Genomic DNA, 13,727 nt, shown 5'->3' with positions numbered 1-13,727 from the left:
TCATTTTTGGCTCATTTTGGGTGGTTTTGGTGTTCTTTGAAGGAATTAGAAGGAGAATTGGTGCAAGAATCAAACAAGCAACACTTTCTCATCTTCGATATCAGCTTCTGCACCATTTGTAAGGATTCAAGCTTCTACCTTTATGTTATTATAACATCCAAATTATCAAACCAAGATTTTCATTTTAAAATTCACATAAAAACATTGTTCATAAAAATCCATCCCATGAAAATCACAAGTGTCATATACAAATCATCATCGAAATATTAGAGTGTCCTAAAATATTGGGAATCATAAACTACGGGAAAATGTGTAACATCAAGCTTTCTCCTTCCTGTGATCGTCAGAAGTACCTGAAATACATGTAATCAACAACTGTAAGAATAAAGATTAGCGAGTTCCCAAAATAACACATACAGAACAACACCAAATAAACAATTATGGGTTATCAGCAACCCTGGAGACTATCCAAAGTCTAAGTGGCAAACAGCACGTCCTATAGGTTATCAGCAACCCTGGAGACTACCAAAGTCTCAACACACATAATAGATGGATTTTGAGCACTACATCATTCCTATGGTGTACATGCAAATCCTAATAGCTTTGGATCTAGTTTGTCTAATGAACATGCTATTGATTATCCAAAGCCATAAACCCTAGATCTAATAAACTATAACTTAAATTAGGGTTTAGATCCTACCTTTGATTGTTATATAGCAATAACAATCAATCCTTGGCTTCAGAAAGCTTAGTGCCTCAAGTGTTGCACCTCTAATGGAGTCACAAACACCACTAAGCAATTGGATGAAGGAGAGAAGAGAGGAGAGGCACAAAAAACGGATAGAAACCCTAAAGGAAGTATTCACCACGTTTTTGGGGCCATAAGGGTTCCTTATATATGCTGGCTATTAGGGTTTACAGCTAGGAAACCCTAATCTGACTGCTTAAGCCCTAAGCAGCCCATGGACTCCCTCTTTAGAAGTCTTGGACGATTTCTAATGGGTTTCCCCTTAGAATTCGCCCACTCCAACTTCAATGGAGTTCACTAGCCCATCTATGTAATTATCTTATAATTACACAATAATTCCCTTAAGTTTAATTAATCTCTTTTAGCCACAAAATTAATTCTTAATTAATTCTTGACTAATATTAATTAAACAATATGATTTCTCCTTTAATATATTATTCTCATAATATATTAATAAATTATAATTAAAACTTTCTCTCCTTAATTCATCCTACATATTGCTATGGTGAAGGCAACCCAAAAGGACCATGCTCATAACCGGGTCAAGTACATACCAAAATAGTTATGGACTTAAACACTAATCCAACAGCCTCCCACTTGGATAAGTCTAATAACTATTTTGCATAACTTCAGAACCTGATCAATAATCGTAGCTTTCAAAAGCCGCTGTCAACTCTAATCTTATCAGATACGCGTGTCCTTTAGATAAGGGATTATATATTCCTACATTCTCAAGATATCGTATAGACATAAGACATGAACTTTAATCATTCTCTCTATACTGTTTCCCAAATTTTGATTTATGACGACTGAGAACAGACTATAATTGAACACGTCAACTTAGTCTTGGCTTGGCCAAGTGCTTAGGTGTCATCACTAAATCATCGAGGGGCCCACAGATATCACTTTTATCCCACTTTGGGTAAAAGGAATGGATAAACTTTGACTCAAATGCTCGCTTGAATTTACTGATCGAATTACACACAAAAATAAGTTTTATAACACCAAGTTACTGGTGCATCTACTTATTATCAATGTGCAATCGACCAACAAATAAAACCTCACACATCTCGGTTTCAAGAATATACAATATTATCGAATCACAATCACTCGCGATATAATATATGAAGTGATTCACATGAGCGTGAGTTTAATCTAATACTCTAATCTTATCAAAGCATTCATGAACTCTGCAGCAAACTTGTTCTATGTCTAAACTCTTCAGACAATCTACTGACTCTTCATGACAATCTTCCTTCATACCTACTTCCAACGTATTACCGACTGTGGAGGTTTGAATAACCCATTTATTCTGGAAGTCAAAACATGCAAAGTGAAACATAATGATAATATTTAATCCTATATGGCCCCAAAACTTTTGAGCGTAAATAAAACACTTTTATTTAAACACCATATTGATTACTCATTATTCATTGTTTACTGTTTCAGAAAATCAACTTATTACTCAAATTACAACAACAGCTGTCCCATGCACCAAGCATGCACACTATGTTTCCTATGGTCCATGCTTTGTGAAATAGATTAATTGAAAAACTTTTCCAATGATGCTCATTTCACAATTCCCAATCCTTATCATTAGTGTAAGAACACAAGGTTCTTGCCACTGCTAGAATATGCTAGATTCTAACATTTTATGCAACGGTCCTTTTGTAAAGTCATAGCACAAAAGCCACCAAGACTTGGCCAATCAAATTACAAGGATCTCTATCAGAAATTGTTACAAAACAATTCTATAGATATGATGTCTCTCATTCAAATTAAATTCCTTTGAACATCCTTTCTGCATAAAATTTTCTAATCTAGACATAAATTATTAATATCCAACTCCCAATATGGAAACATTTCCATATTTGCTATATGACAACTCATTCTTAATAGAATATTATCTATTCATAATAATGTCGATATGGTCCATCCAATACTATACTTCCAACTGCTCACAAGCGACAAATCCTCAGCGAACTTTGGATCTTCCTTTGATAGTTGTTTAATTATTTTAGTCAAAGCCGATTCTTGTCCCTTTTTCCCTATTAATGCGCTAAGCATTTGGAAAATTTAAGAATGGTCAAATATTATACCATTTGCAATTGATCCTATACCCGAAGCGTATGGGACACAATGCATAATGTCTTACATGAAGATATGATACTTTATCAATCTTCTGCCATAATATTTTATGTGTCACGTTCTCACAATTCGAACTATGAAGAGGGATGCCGTAATCATAATCGAAATTTGAGAACACACTATGTATCCTTTGACTATATTTATTAAAATTTCTCAATCTAAGCTTTAAGATTTTGAAACGAAGTATAATATTCTCTCCCTTAATTATAGCAAAACAACTTTTCAACCCATGCAACTTTGCAAATTGAATCTTTGTTTTTCTATAATTAATATTGCTAACTTGCAATACTTAAAATAATAATCATGCTCCCACTACCACAATGATTATTTCCTTACAAGCATAGCATTTATGCTCCCACTAGCTTTGACATGTATTTAGAAAACAACTAAACTTCCAAAAAACAATGCTTATTGAATTCCTTAAGTTCATATTTCTAATACTCGATGCTTTGATAAGCCTTTATCTAAGCGTCTTAAACTAATACACCTTTGTCTTAGAAAGCTCACATGCGTGTCTAAACAAATTCAGAATTTATGTTACTAAGTCCCAGATGTTCAGACCAATTGCCAAATCTCACAATTCGAACTATGAAGAGGGATGTCATAATCATAATCCAATCTAAGAATACAATTTGCACAATTGCTATCTTCTAAAATCTCTCTTAGTGAAAGCATTTACTCACAACCATTTTCATGAAGGAAGGAGACCTTATGACACTTAGATTTTATGGTGTATGTATTCCTATCCATGTGAATTTGCCAAAACCAAGGTTTGCGACAAATCCAAGCTCATATGGACTGAACTTGTTTAAATTTGATTTCTTGCCTCATGGTAGCACAAGTGCCCACCATGTCTTCCAAGCAACTCACCCCTACATATCAATGTATTTTCATTGATCAAGGCGTTATGTCTTTATACATTCAAATGAGAAATCATTGAACTCACATGCATAGTTAACTCTATTGGAATGGCACAGAAACAAAATAATGTCAACACGATAGGTTGTTAACCTCAAGTCGTGTGCTAGTGATGATCAACTAGGTTTAACTCTTGATTTGTTCTTGAAACCTTTCAAGACCATTAAGACTCCCACTGACTCCTTGACATATAAGATTCTCTTGTCAAGACACCTTCCTTGACAAAACAAATATTCAAGAGTTAGTGTAGTTTTTATCAAGACTATCACTTCACATAATTGGTTCTAGTTGGTCTTTGTCTTATCCAAGACATCACAACTTACCAATCTCAAATGTGTAGGAATAAGAAGACTTTTTCCAATTCCATATTTGTTGAGTGTTATAAACCTACTAAAGACGTGTCACTCAGTTCACAATCTTGGAGTATAACTCTAAGACTTGATTTTGGAATGAAGTATGATTGACTTCTTGATTTAACCATTTCCACAACTCTCGATTCCTCTTCTTAGACATACAAATGCACTAAGACTCACTTAGAGGATCAACTGAGATATGGTTCTTAATCATTAAGACTTATCATAAAACAAAATAAAAGGTACTCTCCCTTCTTCTTACAATGGAGAAACTTTTATCTTTCTGCCTACTTGATTCTTCTTTATTCGTTCTGCTATTCATTGAAACTATTTCAATCAACTTAGAATTATACTTAATCTTATAAGTATAATCATATTTACTAAACTTTAGTAAATCATGATGAATATTTTTGTCACTCTTGTGGTGGACTTGATCAACACACAACCTAGTGTACTCGATCTACTAGTCCTTTCACTTGACACTTTGTCAAAAAATTAGTCTAATTTCCAAATATGAAGTCTCTCATTCATCACGCAACCAAGTTGTATGATTTCAAGTTTCTGTCTAATTGAAACTTGGGTGATGAGAAACTCTCCCTATTTGGTAAATTCTCGACATTTCCACAAATAACATAATTAAGAATCAAATCCATTATTGCTAATAATAGAAACCTTCAAACATCAATTTTTCATACACGCCATTGCAAGGATAAATAAATAAGATAAAATCAAAATTTATTTTATTGCAGAAAAATTTGTCCTTACAATGCAATTCAATTGAAAAACTATGTTATTACATATTTCTTAGCAATCTATTCTAACTCCAAGTAGTAGCTCAAGAATCCAATCTTCAAGCAATGCGATTGAAATCCATTCCTTCACGATTAGATTCAGCTCACTTCTTCCCTTAAGCTTCCTCTCTTTTCTTCGATCCTACAAAACATCAAAATGTAATCTTATCACACCATGTATTAAGAATCTAGAATAGGAACTTAAAAGAGTTAGTTAATGGATTTTACCTGAAGTTGAGCCATACGTCTTGACTCTCCCATCTCTTAGATCTCTCAGGTAAATAGAGCAGCTTCGTCTCCAATGCCCTTTCTCTTGGCAACAAAAGCAAATGGACTACTTTGGAATGGCACAAGGAACTATCTCAGAATTTACCTTTTCTAGATCTCCAATGTCACCATTTCCAATGTCCATTAAAGTTTGGGAGTTTGATTCACCAGGAAAATTTGCTTGACCAGCTCGCCAAATCATTGCTGATTCAGCTGCTATAAGCAAATAGGCGAGATCAACGATGGTCACGTCATGGTCCATCATATAGTAGTCTCTAACAAAGTCACTATATGATCCAGGAAGTGACTGAAGAACCCAGTCAATAGCCAACTCACCTGAAATCTCGACACCCAACATCCTTAACCTATCAATGTGTGACTTCATCTCTAAGACGCTGCACACACATGTTTCCCATCTTCGTGTTTACTTGCCAAAAGGGCTTGAGTGAACTTGAACTTTTCAAGCCTTCAAACTTGTGGGTTAGGGAGAACAATTGGAGGAGGTGAAGGAAGTGAAGCATGATTTCTTGTTCCTCGATCATATCGTGGAATATCATCTTTGTTTGGAAAACTTGTTCCAAGGGATTTAGGAAAACCATAGTTGTTTGACATCTACAAAACGGGATAAAATTCAAGTTAAGTTGATTAGAATTCTTGATGTAACACCCAAATGAAACATCAAGGCTAGGATCCAACACAATACTCTACAACCTAGAAGAGGGATGCCGTAATCTAGTTGCAGAATATTTGAAGGTAGGTAAATGACGATTTACTAATTTCCACCATGAATACCTAAAAAGAAGTTTAAGTTTTAAATGATCAAAAACTCATAGATCTTTTGAGATTCATTGAACGTTTCAATGACATGTTTAATCTCGATTATGCCCTTCAAGTTTGCGACTGGGATGCCGAGGATCACAAACAAGGTGTGAATAACCATACGAATGTACTTGGTGCCCTCATGTTACCATAACCTAATCAATGTGCCGGTTAGCCACACATGCTCCATTGATCTATGACAAACATCGATTCACCCTTTGCTACCAATGCCAATCCAAATTAGTGTGCCGGTTAACCAGACACACTCCACCAACGTCTCGACAAGGGTACAAAGTGTAATTCCATGGATTAGCATACAATTTCACATTTTGCTTAAAGTAACTAGAATTTGGGAATTTGTAAAAGCATGTAGTTACTTTGTACTTCATTATACTTATAATGGAAGGTTTCTGTCCTATCCTACCCATTCGGCTAACGACCCTCCACTAGTCAAGAGTGCGGTGGGTAAGAGTGGATACCCATTCAATCACCATTTTATAGGAAATTTCCTTAAACACCCCTTATATACTAGCTTTGTGAATGAGACCTACTAACGGTAAAACCAACTCTTTACTCATATATATATATATATATATATATATATATATATATATATATATATATATATATAATATTAGACTTTTAATGTTACATATATATATATATATATATATATATATATATATATATATATATATATATATATATATATATATAGTTTAGGGTGTATTTTACACTTTTAAAATACTAGGTTTTTTAGAATTTAATATTTCAAAATTAACTTATTAATCAAATTTTAAATTCCAAAACTTGAGGGCAAGTTTTGATACATTTCAAAACATTAGGGTTTAGAATTTAAATATTTCAAATTAAACTTTTAATCAAAAATTTAAATTCTAAAACTTGGGGGCAAGTTTTGAAACTTTTCAAAATATTAGGGTTTAACTATATAAATTTCTAAAACAAAACTTCAAAGTTCAAATTTAAACTATAAAACCTAAAGGGGAAAATTGAAACCATTTTCACAAGATAATGCAAATCTGAATTACAAATAATCAATCTTTATCTAATAAAACAAAAGATTATCTAAAATTTGACAATTACCTTCTATTTTGGCAAGCATAATCACCCAATATTGATAAAATTCGGATTTTATTGACCAAAAACGTTTTAGGTAATTATCCACAACCAAAATAGGTCAAAATCCCGAAATATGCTCCACCTGACTCTCTGACTTGTCGAGTCAGGCTTGGACTCGCCGAGTTCACTATGGACTCGGCGAGTCAAGTCGAAAAACCTCGAAAAATTAGATTTTCAGCCAAAATTCGATCAAATAAGCATCAAATTCACTAACAAACAACCCTAGGCTCTGATACCACTGATGGATTTTGAGCACTACATCATTTCTATGGTGTACATGCACATCCTAATAGCTTTTGATCTAGTTTGTCTAATGAACATGCAATTGATTATCCAAAGCCATAAACCCTAGATCTAATAAACTATAACTGAAATTAGGGTTTAGATCTAACCTTTGATTGTTATATATCAATAACAATCAATCCTTGGCTTCAGAAAGCTTAGTGCCTCAAGTGTTGCACTTCTAATGGAGTCACAAACACCACTAAGCAATTGGATGAAGGAGAGAAGAGACGAGAGGCACCAAAAACGGCTGGAAACCCTAAAGGAAGTATTCACCACGTTTTTGGGGCCATAAGGGTTCCTTATATATGCTGGCTATTAAGGTTTACAGCTAGGAAACCCTAATCTGATTGCTTAAGCCCTAAGCAGCCCATGGACTCCCTCTTTAGAAGTCTTGGACGATTTCAAATGGGTTTCCCCTTAGAATTCGTCCACTCCAACTTCTATGGAGTTCATTAGCCCATCTATGTAATTATCTTATAATTACATAATAAGTCCCTTAAGTTTAATTAATCTCTTTTAGCCATAAATTTAATTCTTAATTAATTCTTGACTAATATTAATTAAACAATATGATTTCTCCTTTAATATATTATTCTCATAATATATTAATAAATCATAATTAAACCTTTCTCTCCTTAATTCATCCTACATATTGCTATGGTGAAGGCAACCCAAAAGGACCATGCTCATAATCGGGTCAAGTAGATACCAAAATAGTTATGGACTTAGACACTAATCCAAAAATGATAACAAATATCATAGTTGTCACACCCCCGAACCAGACGGCGGAAACGTCCGGGGGCTTGTGCGTGACTTCATCTTGAAATATCATTACAGTGAATATAATTGAAACATAACATCATCATCATCACACATGTAATATTACAACATTCATTGTTTACACCGAGCATTGTATTTGAATATTACATGCCAAAATAGTAAGAGTATGATGAAACAAAATATAACACAATATCCATTAGTTTGTTTTGTTCATCCTGCTTCAACGATTTCCTGAGAATACAAGTTATTTTGAAAACGGTCAACATAAAAATGTTGGTGAGTTCATAAGCATGTTTGTGAAAATGTTTTGTATAACTTTGAAAACCACCAGAAAATCCGATATTTTCTGAAAACTTTTTAGTGTGTTTGTGTTAGATCTTGTATTAATGCATGTATGTTATTGTTATTTGACTAAAAAGGTAAATAGATTGTAGAGAGAGAATGTAAGAGCATGTAACGAGAATGTTCCCAAACAACCCGATGTTGCTTAAATAGAAAGGTCTTCCGTAAACTTCATAACGTTAATTCCTCTAAGCGAGCCGTCATAACCATACTAAATAATGACAATTTCGCCTGTCTTGGCGTCGTTGGACGCCGGTTTTGACTTTGAGTATAAGGTTTTCGTCACCCTAGATTGAGTAAGTCTAACTGTAGCGAATAGCAGAGGTGTGGGGTGTCATCCCCGTATAGATCTATACACAAATCCCCGTTCTCCCTCCAAGAGACTCTGGTTATAACTACAGGCTACAATCGTACACTTAATAGGTGCCAACCGATAAAAACTCGCTAGATCCTTAATCGAATTTACGCGAAGAAAAATGTATAAACTCATTCCAGGACCAATGATCCATGTAAGTGAACCACTAAGGCATTGCTAAACATGTAAATCATTTCAAGACCCAAATAGAATGAGATTATATAACATGGGCCCAAAATATATGTGAAAGGAAAACTAAGGCCCATTTCACATGTAAGGTATTTATAGGCCCAAATAGCATGCAAATAGTATCCACTAAAATAGCATAAAAAGAACAACGCATATAAAACCCATTCCTAGGCCCAATAAACATGTAAGTGAACTGCTAAGGCCTACTATACGTGTCTATTATTTCCAGGCTCAAAAGGAATGTGAATGTTTATCCTAAGCCCAATATACATGTAAAGGACACTAAGGCCCACTAAACAAGTATATTATTTCTAGGCCCAATAAGGATATGAATACCTATCTCGAGCCCAATATACATGTAAAAGGACACTCAGGCCAACTAAACAAGTATATTATTTCCAGGCCCAATAAGGATATGAATACCTATCTCGAGCCCAATATACAGGTAAAATGACACTAAGGCCCACTAAACATGTATATTATTTCCAGGCCCAATAAGGATATGAATGTCGTTTTTAACCCGTTTGTTATTGTTTTGTTTATTTTAGCTTGATTATTTACTTAATTGATATCTAAAGCCCACTTTTTGTAAAAATGACATTCTTGGCCCAATACGCCAAAAATTTACAATTAAGGCCCAATTTTGTAAGAATAACACTTTAATCTCCTATTTTGTTAAAAACTTGTGTTGATGACTAATTTGTGATAAAAATAGCATTTTAAACCCATTTTTGTCAAAAATATCATTTATGGCTTGGTTTTGTGAAAATACATATTTTTCTGGTTTTTGGCTTTTCCGAACTAGTTTTTAGAAAATTTGTAGAAAATTCATCGTAAGTCGAAATCTGGATCCGTAAATTTTGGAAGTTTGGAAAATTTGTCTACTTTGTACACAATTTTTCTCATAATTTTTGATGGCTTCAAACTAGTGTGAAATTACTCATCTTCACAGATTGGTCCGAAATTATTTCAAATATGATAGGCACTTTTGTAAAATTCGCCAAAAATTGTAGAAAAATCGTATGAAAACGTGCGAGTAGTAATTTTAAAGCTATAAACCTGAAATTTATCCATGTAAAACAGTTTTGAAAAATACTTCCATTTGGAAGGTCAAAACAGTCCGAGATTGGACCAAAAGTTTTCTGTCAAGGGCTGTTTTGTGGGTTTAGTTTATAGATCTTTGAACACAACACTTATTTTTGCTATATCAAGTATACAAATCCTAGATCTACATGTTCACATGTAATACTTGTGATAAAACATACTTTTCTCAAGATTCATATGAAGATCCTAGTGATAAACGTTATGTTTCTTAACATATTTTTAGATTAGTGAAGAAATCAACACATAATCACCAAATAATTCATGGAAAACACACATAGACATGCATATACACATAGATCTACACAAAGCAACTTGTATTCACCCCCAAAAATCATATAAAAACAGAAAAAGGGGTATGAACTCACCTTGGGGTTTGGATTTCGGTTTTGATGAAGATAAGAAGAAGGTGGTGTAAGTTATGACTCTAGTTAGCTTCTTGAAGTGAACTTCGAATCTTGATGAGTTCTAGGGAGCATAGTCACGAAATTGAGTTGGTAAGAGGAGATTTTTGAAGAGATCAAGAAGTGAAATCATAGATCTAAGTGAAAAACTTACCAAAGATCATGATCTTGTAGAAGAATCTCTTGAACTACACCACAACTCGAGAATTTAGGGGGAAATGTAGGAGAGTGCTTAAGATACTTCTTGTGAGAGTTTTAGAAAGTAAGAATAATGGCGAGGAGGCCTTATGGCCATGAGTTTTGAAGATGGGAGAGGGAGAGTGAAGGCTTGCCTAGTTGTATGAGACATTACCTTGTTGTATGTGGGGTTTTGGTGCATGGGTGACCACCATGCAATATTGAGGTGGTACTTGCTCATAATTTCTCATTTCTTCCTTTTTTTTATCTAGTAAACACCTTGGGCCAAGAAATTGGGCTAGGAGGAAGGAGTTGAAGTGATTTGGGCTCAATCTTGGCTTTGCTTGATTTTTATGGAGTTTAAGAATAGTTTTCGGCCCATTGGGCCTTTAAGGTAGTTTACGGCCCAAGATGGTTCAAAGGAATGGGTTTGTGGTCCATCAAGGCTAATTAATTCATTTATGGCCCAACAAGACCCGTTAGAGATAACTAGTCCATTTTAGGTCCACTAAGAGTAAAATTAACCATTTTAAGCCTATATGGCCCAAAAGGGTTGAGTTTTATGAGTGTGGGTCCATTTAGAACCCAATTAGTCGATTTGAAACTTTATGGGTCCAATAGGCCCAATAAGAGAATCCTTGTCCATAAATAACTTGATTCAGGATTCCTTGGGTTTTCAACCCTTATTTGTGCATATGAGATACATTTGAATGAGAATAGAGTATAGTATTCACTTAGAGTATAGGATTTTACAATGGATGATATTTATATGAGAATAGAATTTCCTAGCTAGAAATGCTAGTTGTGACAATAATAATAGAACTTAGACCCAGCTGGTCAACATAAATATTCTACCACATAGGTAAGAATAATGAGGAGACTCACCTCGCACAGATGACTGATAGAATTCACACTTGAACTGCTGGAACTAGACTTCACCTATTAATTACACCAAGTAAACCTAATTAACAATTAAGGTACTTTTCCATATTCTACTACTCTCAAGCCAATTGTAATCCATAATTTTGGCAAAAGGACCAATTTGCCCCTTCCAAGACCAAATCCCATACAAATTGGTCAAGAGTCACAATTTGGTCAAAATTCAAAAGTCAACGAAGTTGACTTTTACATGCGGCGTACACAGCTCTACGTTGGGCGTAGAGCACATGGATGGAACAAAATGGGCTCGCAACTGGCTACATTGGGCGTAGCCAGTTTTACGCTTGGCGTACACGTGATTAACTCAAAATCTAACTTTAAAGGTCTTAATCATTGAGACACTTTACCCCAACCTCAGATCTGATCGTAAAAGATGGCCTAATCCATTAAGTCTCTGAAGTTATGCCTTTGCATGGATAAAGAGAGCTTAATCCCAAAACCCTAACTTTTCACTTCACCAAAAACTCCATAACTCATGCATGGATGAAAGGAAAGGGCCAAACTACTATTTTTATGAAACTATGCACTCTAAAAGGGTTGAAAGGACATCTCAAATGCTCTGGAGTATTCCATAATAAAAAGATCACAGTTTTGGGACAAAATGAGCAAAAAAATAAGCATAAACAAGATCTAGCCAAGCAAGCTTCAAGGTACGAACTTTATACCTTCTAGAGTTGAACAATGAGGTGTAGTTTCTGTATCCAAAGGCTTGAATGCACCACCACTTTTTGAATGATCTCCCTTCACTATGAAGAACACTAAAAAATCACTCAAAAGCTTCAAATCCCACTCTCAAGGGCTAGGGTTTCGATTTTAGGGTTTAGAGGAATGGAGGCTGATCATAAGAAGGTCAAAGGGGGAATAAGATGATTAAATAGGGGACACAACCCTAAAAATTTAGGGTTTAAGGGCAATATGAGTATGCCCTGCATACTCATATGTATATCCAGTGTACTCGAACACCCCCGCGATCAGCTTAATGCCTTACGCCCAACGTAATCATGTGTACGACCAACATAAGGGCTTATTATGAAAAACTTTGATATTTAAAAGTTAAAAATGGAATTTACCTGGAAACGGGTGTTACAATTCTCCCCCACAAGAATCAGACTTCGTCTTTGAAGTTAGCACTACGAAAAGATCAGGATAATGCTCACGCATCTCAACCTCGGGCTCCCAAGTCCACTCAGAAACCTTCCGATGCTGCCACTGAGCTATGGCCGAGTTCACTACCTTGTTCCTCAAGGTCTTCACCTTCCTATCCAAAATTGTCACTAGACTCTCAATGTAAATTAGGCGACTATCGACCTGAATGTCATCCAAAGGAACCACAATGTCTCATTGACAACACACTAATTCAACTGGGAAACATGGAAGGTGTCATGAATTTGACTTAAATCCTCAGGAAGCTCTAACCGGTAGGCCACCTTGCCCACATAGGCTACCAATCTAAAAGGGCTAATACACCTGGGGTCCAGCTTTCCCCTCTTCCTGAATCGCATAACACCTTTCCAAGGTGATACCTTCAGGAGCACCAAATCTCCAATTTGAAAGTCCAATATAGAGCGTCGTCGATCCGCATAACTCTTCTGACAGCTCTGGGCTGTCAGCAACCTCTGTTTGACCTGCTGAATAAGATTTGTCATCTTGAGCACTATCGTAGTGCTCCCCATGACTCTCTGTCTGACCTCTACCCAATAGATATGAGTCCAACACTTCCTCCCATATAGGATATTGAAGGGAGGCATGCCAATGCTTGCATGATGGCTGTTGTTGTAAGAAAACTCAGCCAAAGGAAGGTAGGAGTCCCAGATCCCAAGAAAAACAATGATCCATGCCCTCGCCATATCCTCAAGCGTCTTTATAGTCCGCTCACTCTGTCCATCTGTATGAGGATGGTATGCGGTACTGAAATGCAATCGGGTACCCAATTCTTCATGAAACCTCTTCCAAAATTTGGAAGTGAAATAA

The sequence above is a fragment of the Lactuca serriola genome, chromosome 3, assembly GCF_051521515.1.
Source record: "Lactuca serriola cultivar US96UC23 chromosome 3, Lser_US96UC23_V15, whole genome shotgun sequence".
NCBI lineage: Eukaryota > Viridiplantae > Streptophyta > Magnoliopsida > Asterales > Asteraceae > Lactuca > Lactuca serriola.
Note: the sequence above shows the minus strand (reverse complement) of the source record.